This window comes from Lolium rigidum, chromosome 5, assembly GCF_022539505.1.
Source record: "Lolium rigidum isolate FL_2022 chromosome 5, APGP_CSIRO_Lrig_0.1, whole genome shotgun sequence".
In the NCBI taxonomy this organism is placed as follows: domain Eukaryota; kingdom Viridiplantae; phylum Streptophyta; class Magnoliopsida; order Poales; family Poaceae; genus Lolium; species Lolium rigidum.
Window position 1 is genome coordinate 93,795,883 of NC_061512.1, and position 12,809 is coordinate 93,808,691.

Below are 12,809 nucleotides of genomic sequence, written 5' to 3' on the forward strand. Positions count from 1 at the left end.
GCACCCCTCATGACTAGTTGCTAGTGCTAACAAATAAAATTGACTACTCTAGATGGGAACTTGGTGAAGTGAAGTGACTTGAATGATTTTTGAAGGTGAATGTGACTTGAATGATTTGGTGAACTTGATAAAAACTGACGGTTGGGTTTGGACGCGATACCTTTCCAATTTACAAGTACCCCCACAATACCTGATTATGGGTAGGGCTTAACTGGAAGTTTATGTGTCTTAGTATGGGTTCCCTCTAAACAAGCATCATAGGGGTTATGCCGAGGCTGCCTCCGTTTAAGTGAAATGATGTGAAATGACGTGAAAAGAGGTGAATGTCCGGCCAAGCCTCGTGCAGTTCCCGGCCGACGGTTTGTCTTCACTGGGAGGCCAAGCTCATGGGGAGAGGTGCCTATACTAGGATATATAAGTGAAAGGTTAGGGTTGATGATCCGCGTACTGAGTTACGATGATTCGGGGTTATCCCCGACGGATGTAATCAAATGTTGTGGCACAAGTGTGCAACCTCTGCAGAGTGTAAACCTATTCGAATAGCCGTGTCCACGGTTACGGACGATTAGAAAGGCCATACTGTTCCGTTGTCATATATTTTAAGAACTAAAAGGGTGACATGAATGGTGACTTGACTTGAATCACAACTGAGTTGTGGGAATGACACTAATGTTCCCACTTGAGTTAGTTAGCAAATGAGGAGTCTTTTACTAAAAGGTTTATGAACTAAAATTGGCTTTATGCAAATAAACCTAGAGCTTAGCACCCCTTTAATGAAATTAGTGTTACTTACCCTAGTATTAGTTTGCGAGTACTTAAAAAGTACTCACGGCTATGTCCCTGGCTATTCAAATGGCCAGACTATGAAGAGGAGCAACAGTATGAAGATGACGGCCAGCAGGACGGCTACAACAACTAGGAGTTCTTCGAACGTCAAGCGTTGGCCTGTGGAACTAGATAGTCCACTACTACTACTACGCTTCCGCTTTGTAATATTTGTGATGTTCGTTGATCAATAGATCAACTATGGTTGTAATATTGGATCATGTGATCTACTTTCGTAAGACGATTATGGTTTGTAATGAATGATGACTTATGATATCAACTGTTATGTCTCGCAACAAAATTATTCCTGGGATTGCGATGAATGGCATAATAGGCATCTGGACTTAAAAATCCGGGTGTTGAAACATATGGTGGCCGAACCAAATCCTAGAAGGCCTTTCCCCCTACAATACGGACTCTAAAAAGTGGCTGACTTAATTCCTGCGAAAATGACATGGGCCTGGCCCAAAACTAAAATTGACGCAGCACCATGTAATCATATGGACGAAATTATGAAGTGGAGAACTCTATATTTCATCCATGTCTTCATCTCCAATTATGGTGGCTTAAAATTTCTGAAATCTCCACTTGCAGCGTCCTCTTCAATCATGACATGTTGGTTGCCATCTCCTCCATGTGTGATCATGCTCCAATGCTTGTTCTTCTTATCCATGCTAGGTCCATCATTCCTAAGAGAAACAAACACATCTGATTTAGGCAGCATCATATTCTCATGTATATGAGGAATAGTTCGGAGAAACGAAAGTACCTGATAGTTAAGTTGTTTGGCACGAGCTCGAGTGATTGGTCCTTGTATTTGTGTGGCTGTAGGTACAGTGGTTGTATCAATAGATGGCATGTCCTCATCATGCTCCCCTTCTTGAATTGAAGCCGTCCTCGACGCGATCTCATCTTCTTCACCAATGTAAGGCTTCAAATCTGCAATGTTAAATGTAGGACTAACCAGACCCAATTCTGCATGAAGCTCAAGTTTATATGCATTATCATTTATTTTCTCAAACACCTTTAAAGGACCAGCAGCGCGTGACATTAACTTAGACTTGCGTAATTCAGGAAACCGGTCTTTGCGCAAATGCAACCAAACAAGATCACCAACATCAAACACAACATGCTTTCTTCCTCTATCCTCAACAATTTTATACTTAGCATTCATGCGTTCTATGTTGTCTTTAGTAGTCTCATGTAATTTTAATATCAATTCAGCATGTTGTGTAGCATCCAAATTATTTTGCACCGAAGATGGTAAAGGCAATAAATCAATAGGTGCACGTGGAACAAAACCATACACAATCTCAAATGGGCAATATGAGGTAAACATTCTTCCCACAATTTTAAGTTCTTCTTCAAAACACGCCGCAACATAGTAGACAATGTTCTATGTACTACTTCAGTTTGTACATCAGTTTGGGGATAACATGTAGTACTAAACAACAATTTAGTCCCCAACTTAGCCCATAAAAATCTCCAAAAATTGCTAAGAAACTTATTATCACAATCAGAAACAATAGTATTTGGTATACCATGTAAACGAACAATTTCACGAAAGAACAAATCAGCAACATGTGTAGCATCATCAGTCTTGTGACATGGATAAAGGGTGTTGATACGTCCCAAACGTATCTACTCCCTCCGGTTCATATTAATTGACTCTAATATGGATGTATCTAGACAAATTTTAGTTCTAGATACATCCATATTGGAGTCAATTAATATGAATCGGAGGGAGTATAATTTCTTATGTTCCATGCTACTTTTATGATGATACTCACATGTTTTATACACACTATATGTAATTATTATGCATTTTCCGGCACTAACCTATTGACGAGATGCCGAAGAGCCGATTGGTTGTTTTCTGCTGTTTTTGGTTTCAGAAATCCTAGTAAGGAAATATTCTCGGAATTGGACGAAATCAACGCCCAGGGTCCTATTTTTCCACGAAGCTTCCAGAAGACCGAAGAGGATACGAAGTGGGGCCACGAGGCGGCCACACACTAGGGCGGCGCGGCCTGGGCCTTGGCCGCGCCGGCCTGTTGTGTGGGGCCCACGTGTGGCCACCTGACCTGCCCTTCCGCCTACTTAAAGTCTTCATCGCGAAAACCCCAGTACCGAGAAACATGATACGGAAAACCTTCCAGAGACGCCGCCGCCGCCAGTCCCATCTCGGGGGATTCAGGAGATCGCCTCCGGCACCCTGCCGGAGAGGGGAATCATCTCCCGGAGGTCTCTTCATCACCATGATCGCCTCCGGATCGATGTGTGAGTAGTCCACCCCTGGACTATGGGTCCATAGCAGTAGCTAGATGGTTGTCTTCTCCTCATTGTGCTATCATGTTAGATCTTGTGAGCTGCCTATCATGATCAAGATCATCTATTTGTAATGCTACATGTTTTGTTTGTTGGGATCCGATGAATATTGAATACTATGTCAAGTTGATTATCAATCTATCATATATGTTATTTATGTTCTTGCATGCTCTCCGTTGCTAGTAGAGGCTCTGGCCAAGTTGATACTTGTGACTCCAAGAGGGAGTATTTATGCTCGATAGTGGGTTCATGCCTCCATTAAATGCGGGACGGTGATAGAAAGTTCTAAGGTTGTGGATGTGCTGTTGCTACCAGGGATAAAACATCGATGCTTTGTCTAAGGATATTTGTGTTGATTACATTACGCACCATACTTAATGCAATTGTCTCGTTGTTTACAACTTAATACTTGGAGGGGTTTGGATGATAACCTCGAAGGTGGACTTTTTAGGCATAGATGCATGCTTGGATAGCGGTCTATGTACTTTGTCGTAATGCCCTGATTAAATCTCATAGTACTCATCATGATATATGTATGTGCATTGTTATGCCTTCTTTATTTGTCAATTGCCCAACTGTAATTTGTTCACCCAACATCTGTTTATCTTAAGGGAGAGACACCACTAGTGAACTGTAGACCCCGGTCCTATTCTTTACATTTGAAATACAATCTACTGCAATTGTTCTTTACTGTTCTTCGCAAACAATCATCATCATCCACACTATACATCTAATCCTTTGTTTTCAGCAAGCCGGTGAGATTGACAACCTCACTGTTACGTTGGGGCAAAGTACTGTGATTGTGTTGTGCAGGTTCCACGTTGGCGCCGGAATCCCTGGTGTTGCGCCGCACTACACTCCGCCGCCATCAACCTTCAACGTGCTTCTTGGCTCCTACTGGTTCGATAACCTTGGTTTCTTACCGAGGGAAAACTTGCTGCTGTGCGCATCACACCTTCCTCTTGGGGTTCCCAACGGACGTGTCAACTACACGTCATCAAGCATTTTTTCTGGCGCCGTTGCCGGGGAGATGAAGACACGCTGCAAGGGGAGTCTCCCACTTCCAATCTCTTTACTTTGTTTTTGTCTTGCTTTATTTTATTTACTACTTTGTTTGCTGCACTTAATCAAAAACACAAAAAAATTAGTTGCTAGTTTTTACTTTATTTACGGTCTTGTTCTCTATATCGAAAACACAAAAAAATTAGTTACTTGCATTTACTTTACTTAGTTTGCTTTATTTACTACTGCTAAAATGGGTACTGTTGAAAATACTAAGTTGTGTGACTTTACTTGCACAAATAATAATGATTTCTTATGCACACCTATTGCTCCACCTGCTACTACAGCAGAATTGTTTGAAATTAAACCTGCTTTACTGAATCTTGTTATGAGAGAGCAATTTTCTGGTGTTAGTTCTGATGATGCTGCTGCCCATCTCAATAATTTTGTTGAACTTTGTGAAATGCAAAAGTATAAGGATGTAGATGGTGACATTATAAAATTAAAATTGTTTCCTTTCTCCCTAAGAGGAAGAGCTAAAGATTGGTTGCTATCTCTGCCTAGAAATAGTATTGATTCATGGACTAAATGTAAGGATGCTTTTATTGGTAGATATTATCCTCCCGCTAGAATTATATCTTTAAGAAGTAACATAATGAATTTTAAGCAATTAGATAATGAACATGTTGCTCAAGCATGGGAGAGAATGAAATCTTTGGTAAAGAATTGCCCAACCCATGGACTGACTACTTGGATGATCATCCAAACCTTTTATGCAGGATTGAATTTTTCTTCGCGGAACCTATTGGATTCAGCTGCTGGAGGTACCTTTATGTCCATCACTTTGGGGGCGGCAACAAAGCTTCTTGATGATATGATGATAAATTACTCCGAATGGCACACGGAAAGGGCTCCACAAGGTAAGAAGGTAAATTCCGTTGAAGAAACCTCCTCCTTGAGTGATAAGATTGATGCTATTATGTCTATGCTTGTGAATGGTAGATCTAATGTTGATCCTAATAATGTTCCTTTAGCTTCATTGGTTGCCCAAGAAGAACATGTTGATGTGAATTTCATTAAAAGTAATAATTTCAACAATAATGCTTATAGGAATAATTTTGGTAACAACTATAGGCCATATCCTTCTGCTAATGGTAATAGTTATGGTAATTCTTATGGGAATTCTTACAACAATAATAGGAGTGTACCCCCTGGTCTTGAAGTCATGCTTAAAGAATTTATTAGTACACAAACTGCTTTTAACAAATCTGTTGTAGAAAAGCTTGATAAAATTGATATTCTTGCTTCTAAGGTTGATAGACTTGCCTCTGATGTTGATCTTTTAAAATTCAAAGTTATGCCTAATAAGGATATTGATAATAATATTGTTACTACAGCAAATGCCATCCAAGTTCGAATTAATGAGAATATTAGATTGATGGCTGAATTGCATGCTAGGTGGGAAAGAGAAGAAAATGAAAAACTAGCTAGAGAGAATAATGTAGCTAAAGTTTGGACTATTACCACCACTAGTAATGATAATTCTTCACATGTTGCTACACCTCCTACTATCAATGGTAAAATAATTGGTGTTGGCAATGTTTCTACTCCTAGTGCAAAGCGTGCAAAATTACCTGAAACTGCTAAAACTGCTGAAACTGTTTGTGATAAAACTGCTGAAATTTTTCAAAATGTTGGGGACAATGGTTCCATTGCTGTAGGTCATAATGATTTAGACTTTGATGATTGTCACATCTCTTAAGTTATAAAGTTCTTACAAAAACTTGCTAAAAGTCCAAATGCTAGTGCTATAAATTTGGCCTTTACAAAACATATTACAAATGCTCTCATAAAAGCTAGAGAAGAGAAACTAAAACTTGAAACCTCCATTCCTAGGAAGTTGGAAGATGGTTGGGAGCCCATCATTAAGATGAGGGTCAATTATTTTGATTGTAATGCTTTATGTGATCTTGGTGCAAGTATTTCTGTTATGCCTAAGAAAATCTATGATATGCTTGACTTGCCACCATTGAAAAATTGTTATTTGGATGTTAATCTTGCTGATAATGCTATAAAGAAACCTTTGGGGAGGATTGATAATGTTCGTATTATGGTTAACAATAACCTTGTCCCCGTTGATTTTGTTGTCTTGGATATTGAATGCAATGCATCTTGTCCCATCATATTGGGAAGACCTTTTCTTCGAACTGTTGGTGCTACCATTGATATGAAGGAAGGTAATATTAAATATCAAATTCTTCTCAAGAAAGGTATGGAACACTTCCCTAGAAAGAGAATGAAGTTACCTTATGATTCTATTATTAGAACAAGTTATGATGTTGATGCTTCGTCTCTTGATAACACTTGATTCACAGTTTCTGCGCCTAGCTGAAAGGCGTTAAAGAAAAGCGCTTATGGGAGACAACCCATTATTTTACTTCTGCACTTTGTTTTATATTTGAGTCTTGGAAGTTGTTTACTACTGTAGCAACCTCTCCTTATCTTTATTTTATTGCATTGTTGTGCCAAGTAAAGTCTTTGATAGTAAAGTCAATACTAGATTTGGATTACTCGCGTGAAACAGATTTCTTGGCTGTCACGAATTTCGATCTGCCTCTCTGTAGGTAGCTCAGAAAAATCTGCCAATTTACGTGCGTGATCCTCAGATATGTACGCAACTTTCATTAAATTTGGGCATTTTCATTTGAGCAAGTCTGGTGCCTCAATAAAATTCATCTTTACGGACTGTTCTGTTTTGACAGATTCTGCCTTTTATTTCGCATTGCCTGTTTCGCTGTGTTGGATGGATTTCTTTGTTCCATTAATGTCCAGTAGCTTTGTGCAATGTACAGAAGTGTTAAGAATGATTATGTCACCTCTGAACATGTGAATTTTTGATTATGCACTAACCCTCTAATGAGTTTGTTTTGAGTTTGGTGTGGAGGAAGTTTTCAAGGGTCAAGAGAGGAGGATGATACAATATGATCAAGAAGAGTGAAAAGTCTAAGCTTGGGGATGCCCCGTGGTTCATCCCTGCATATTTTAAGAAGACCCAAGCGTCTAAGCTTGGGATGCCCAAGGCATCCCTTCTTCATCGACAACTTATCAGGTCACCTCTAGTGAAACTATATTTTTATTCCGTCACATCTTATGTGCTTTACTTGGAGCGTCTGTTTGTTTTTTATTTTTGTTTTTGTTTGAATAAGATCGGATCCTAGCATTCTTTGTTTGGGAGAGAGACACGCTCCGCTGTTTCGTATGAACACATATGTTCTTAGCTTTATCTTTAATGTTCATTGCGAAAGTTGGACTATTTCATTCATTGTTATATGGTTGGAAACGGAAAATGCCGCATGTGGTAAATGGTTTAATGTCTTGAATAATGTGATACTTGGCAATTGTTGTGCTCATATAGATCATGTTTAAGCTCTTGCATCATGTACCTTGTACTCAGGAATGAATAACTACATAGAGCTTGTTAAAATTTGGTTTGCATGATTGATCTCTAGAGTCTAGATATTTTCTGGTTGAGGTGTTTGAACAACAAGGAGACAATGTAAAGTCTTATAATAGTTACAATATGTTCATATGTGAGCCTTGCTGCACATTTTATACTTGAGTTTGCTTCAAACAACCTTGCTAGCCTAGCCTTGTATTGAGAGGAATTCTTCTCGTGCATCCAAATCCTTGAGCCAACCACTATGCTATTTGTGTCCACCATACCTACCTACTACATGGTATTTCTCCGCCATTCCAAAGTACATTACTTGAGTGCTACCTTTAAAATTCTATTCTTTGTCTTTGCAATATATAGCTCATGGGACAAAATAGCCTTAAAAACTATCGTGATGAAGAATATGTACTTATGTGTCTTATTTCTTAATAAGTTGCTTGTTGAGCGGTAACCATGTTTCTGGGGACGCCATCAACTTTTATCTTTGTTGAATATCATGTGAGTTGCTATGCATGTTCGTCTTGTCTGAAGTAAGGGAGATTTTCATGATCAAATGGTTTGAGTATGCATAATGTTAGAGAAGAACATTGGGCCGCTAACTAAAGCCATGATTCATGGTGGAAGTTTCGGTTTGGACAACTAATCCTCAATCTCTTATGAGAAAATTAATTGTTGTTGAATGCTTATGCATTAAAGAGGAGTCCATTATCCGTTGTCTATGTTGTCCCGGTATGGATGTCTAAGTTGAGAATAATCAAAAGCGAGAAATCCAATGCGAGCTTTCTCCTTAGACCTTTGTACGAGCGGCATAGAGGTACCCCTTTGTGACACTTGGTTGAAACATATGCTATGCAATGATAATCCGTGTTAATCCAAGCTAATTAGGACAAGGTGCGAGCACTATTGGTATACTATGCATGAGGCTTGCAACTTATAAGATGTCTTATACATAACACATATGCTTTATTACTACCGTTGACAAAATTGTTTCTTGTTTTCAAAATGAAAAGCTCTAGACAAATATAGTAATCAATGCTTCCCTCTGCGAAGGGCCTATCTTTTACTTTATTGTTGAGTCAGTTTACCTATTCTTTCTATCCCATAAGCAAACACTTGTGTCAACTGTGTGCATTGATTCTTACATGTTTACCTATTGCACTTGTTATATTACTTTGTGTTGACAATTATCCATGAGATATATATGTTGAAGTTGAAAGCAACCGCTGAAACTTACATCTTCCTTTGTGTTGCTTCAATGCCTTTACTTTGAATTTATTGCTTTATGAGTAACTCTTATGCAAGTCTTATTGATGCTTGCATTGAAAGTACTATTCATGAAAAGTCTTTGCTATATGATTCATTTGTTTACTCATTATCTTCATCATTGCTTCGAATCGCTGCATTCATCTCATATGCTTTACAATAGTATGATCAAGATTATGATAGCATGTCACTTCAGAAATTATCTTTGTTATCGTTTACCTACTCGAGGGTGAGTAGGAACTAAGCTTGGGGATGCTTGATACGTCCCAAACGTATCTATAATTTCTTATGTTCCATGCTACTTTTATGATGATACTCACATGTTTTATACACACTATATGTCATTATTATGCATTTTCCGGCACTAACCTATTGACGAGATGCCGAAGAGCCGATTGTTGTTTTCTCGTTTTTGGTTTCGAAATCCTAGTAAGGAAATATTCTCGAATTGGACGAAATCAACGCCCAGGGTCCTATTTTTCCACGAAGCTTCCAGAAGACCGAAGAGGATACGAAGTGGGGCCACGAGGCGGCCACACACTAGGGCGGCGCGGCCTGGGCCTTGGCCGCGCCGGCCTGTTGTGTGGGGCCCACGTGTGGCCCCCTGACCTGCCCTTCCGCCTACTTAAAGTCTTCGTCGCGAAAACCCCGATACCGAGAGCCACGATACGGAAAACCTTCCGCAGACGCCGCCGCCGCCAATCCCATCTCGGGGATTCAGGAGATCGCCTCCGGCACCCTGCCGGAGAGGGGAATCATCTCCCGGAGGTCTCTTCATCGCCATTATCGCCTCCGGATCGATGTGTGAGTAGTCCACCCCTGGACTATGGGTCCATAGCAGTAGCTAGATGGTTGTCTTCTCCTCATTGTGCTATCATGTTAGATCTTGTGAGCTGCCTATCATGATCAAGATCATCTATTAGTAATGCTACATGTTGTGTTTGTTGGGATCCGATGAATATTGAATACTATGTCAAGTTGATTATCAATCTGTCATATATGTTATTTATGTTCTTGCATGCTCTCCGTTGCTAGTAGAGGCTCTGCCAAGTTGATACTTGTGACTCCAAGAGGGAGTATTTATGCTCGATAGTGGGTTCATGCCTCTATTAAATCCGGGACAGTGATGAGAAAGTTCTAAGGTTGTGGATGTGCTTGTTGCTACTAGGGATAAAACATCGATGCTTTGTCTAAGGATATTTGTGTTGATTACATTACGCACCATACTTAATGCAATTGTCCGTTGTTTACAACTTAATACTGGAGGGGGTTCGGATGATAACCCGAAGGTGGACTTTTTAGGCATAGATGCATGCTTGGATAGCGGTCTATGTACTTTGTCGTAATGCCCCGATTAAATCTCATAGTACTCATCATGATATATGTATGTGCATTGTTATGCCTTCTTTATTTGTCAATTACCCAACCGTAATTTGTTCACCCAACATCTCGTTTATCTTATGGGAGAGACACCACTAGTGAACTGTGGACCCCGGTCCTATTCTTTACATCTAAAATACAATCTATCGCAATTGTTCTTTCATTGTTCTTCGCAAACAATCATCATCATCCACACTATACATCTAATCCTTTGTTTTCAGCAAGCCGGTGAGATTGACAACCTCACCGTTACGTTGGGGCAAAGTACCGTGATTGTGTTGTGCAGGTTCCACGTTGGCGCCGGAATCCCTGGTGTTGCGCCGCACAACACTCCGCCGCCATCAACCTTCAACGTGCTTCTTGGCTCCTACTGGTTCGATAACCTTGGTTTCTTACTGAGGGAAAACTTGCTGCTGTGCGCATCACACCTTCCTCTTGGGGTTCCCAACGGACGTGTCAACTACACGCCATCAGGTGTCATCTTAGAAAACCAATCCACAACAACAAAAATACTATCCCTCCCCTTCTGTGTACGAGGAAATCCCAAAACGAAATCCATAGAAATATCCTCCCAAGGTACACTAGGAATAGGAAGAGGCATATATAAACCATGTGAATTAAGTTGAGACTTAGCTTTTTGACATGTAGTGCTGTGTGCCATAAATCTCTCAACATCTCGACGCATACATGGCCAAAAGAAGTGTGCCGCAAGTACATCCTCCGTCGTCTTCACACCAAAGTGACTCATCAATCCTCATCCATGCGCCTCCTGCAACAACAAAAAACGAACGGAATTATCTGGGATGCATAGCTTGTTAGCACGGAACACAAATCCATCATTGAGGATGTTCTATCATCTCTACAATTCAGCAACACATCTTTAAAATCAGCATCATGGAAGTATGTTCCTTTATAGTTTCTAATCCAAAAATCTTGAAGTCAAGTTGAGATAGCATAGTATAATGACGCGACAAAGCATCAGCAATAACATTATCTTTACCTGTTTTGTGTTTGATAACATAAGGAAAAGACTCAATAAATTCAACCCACTTTGCATGATGGCGATTCAGGTTAGCTTGACTACGAATATGCTTCAAAGATTCATGATCAGAATGTATAACAAATTCTTTAGGCCATAAATAATGTTGCCAAGTTTCTAATGTCCGAACCATCATAAGTAGAATAGTTCAGACTAGGCCCACTCAATTTCTCACTAAAATATGCAACAAGTTTGCCCTGTTGTAATAACACACCTCCCAAACCAATTCCACTAGCATCACATTCAAGCTCAAAAGTCTTATTGAAATCAGGAAGTTGGAGTAATGGAGCATGTGTTAACTTATCTTTCAATATCATGAAGGCGTCTTGTTGTGCATCGCCCCACACAAAGGGCACATCCTTGTCGGCAAGTGCATTCAGCGGCGCAACAATGAATCCAAAATCTTTCACAAAGCGCCTATAAAAACAAGTGAGGCCAAGAAAACTCCTCACTTGCGTGACCGTCTTGGGCTGCGACCAATTCTCAATTGCCTCAATCGTGGCTGGATCAACTTCAATACCCTGCGCTGTAACAACATAGCTAAGAAACGCAACTCGATTGGTGCAAAAGGTGCACTTCTCAAGATTACCATACAAACGTGCATCACGTAAAGCATTGAAAACATCACGTAAATGATCCAAATGATCCTCCAAAAATTTGCTATAAATCAGAATATCATCAAAGTATACCAACACAAATCGTCCAATAAAAGCACATAAAACTTCGTTCATCAGTCTCATAAAAGTACTAGGAGCATTAGTTAATCCAAAAGGCATTACTAACCACTCATATAAACCGAACTTAATTTTAAACGCTATTTTCCATTCATCTCCTAATTGCATACGAATCTGGTGGTAACCACTACGCAAATCTACTTTAGAGAACATAATAGAACCACTCAACTCATCAAGCATATCATCTAAACGAGGAATAGGATGACTGTATCGAATGGTAATATTATTAATATCTCTACAATCAGTACACATGCGCGAATGACCATGTTTCTTAGGTACCAAAATAATAGGAACATCACATGGACTAACGGACTCACGAATGTAACCTTTATCTTGGAGAACCTGAATTTGTCGCTGAATCTCTTTGGTCTCTTCAGGATTGGTACGATATGGCGCACGGTTGGGCAGCGAAGCTCCTGGAATCAAATCAATCTAGTGTTCTATCCCACGAATATGTGGTAGTCAAGGTGGAACATCTTGTGGGAACACATCAATGAATTCCCGCAAAAGGTTAGCAACCGCAGGTGGCAAAGAAAGAGGCATATCCTCAAATGAAAACATAACTTATTTGCAAATAATAGGATAGCATGGAGTAGTGTTCACATAAAGTTCAGCAATATCAGATTTGCTAGCAAGCAAACAAGGATTTTTCAAACAAATTTCAGTAGCATGGTTCGAATCAGATTTAGTATTAGTCTTATGTGGCACAAAATCTGCAACAACAATCTGATTTTCACTCTTATATTTCTCCTCGTTTTTTACTCTACTAGCTCTAGCAAGATCA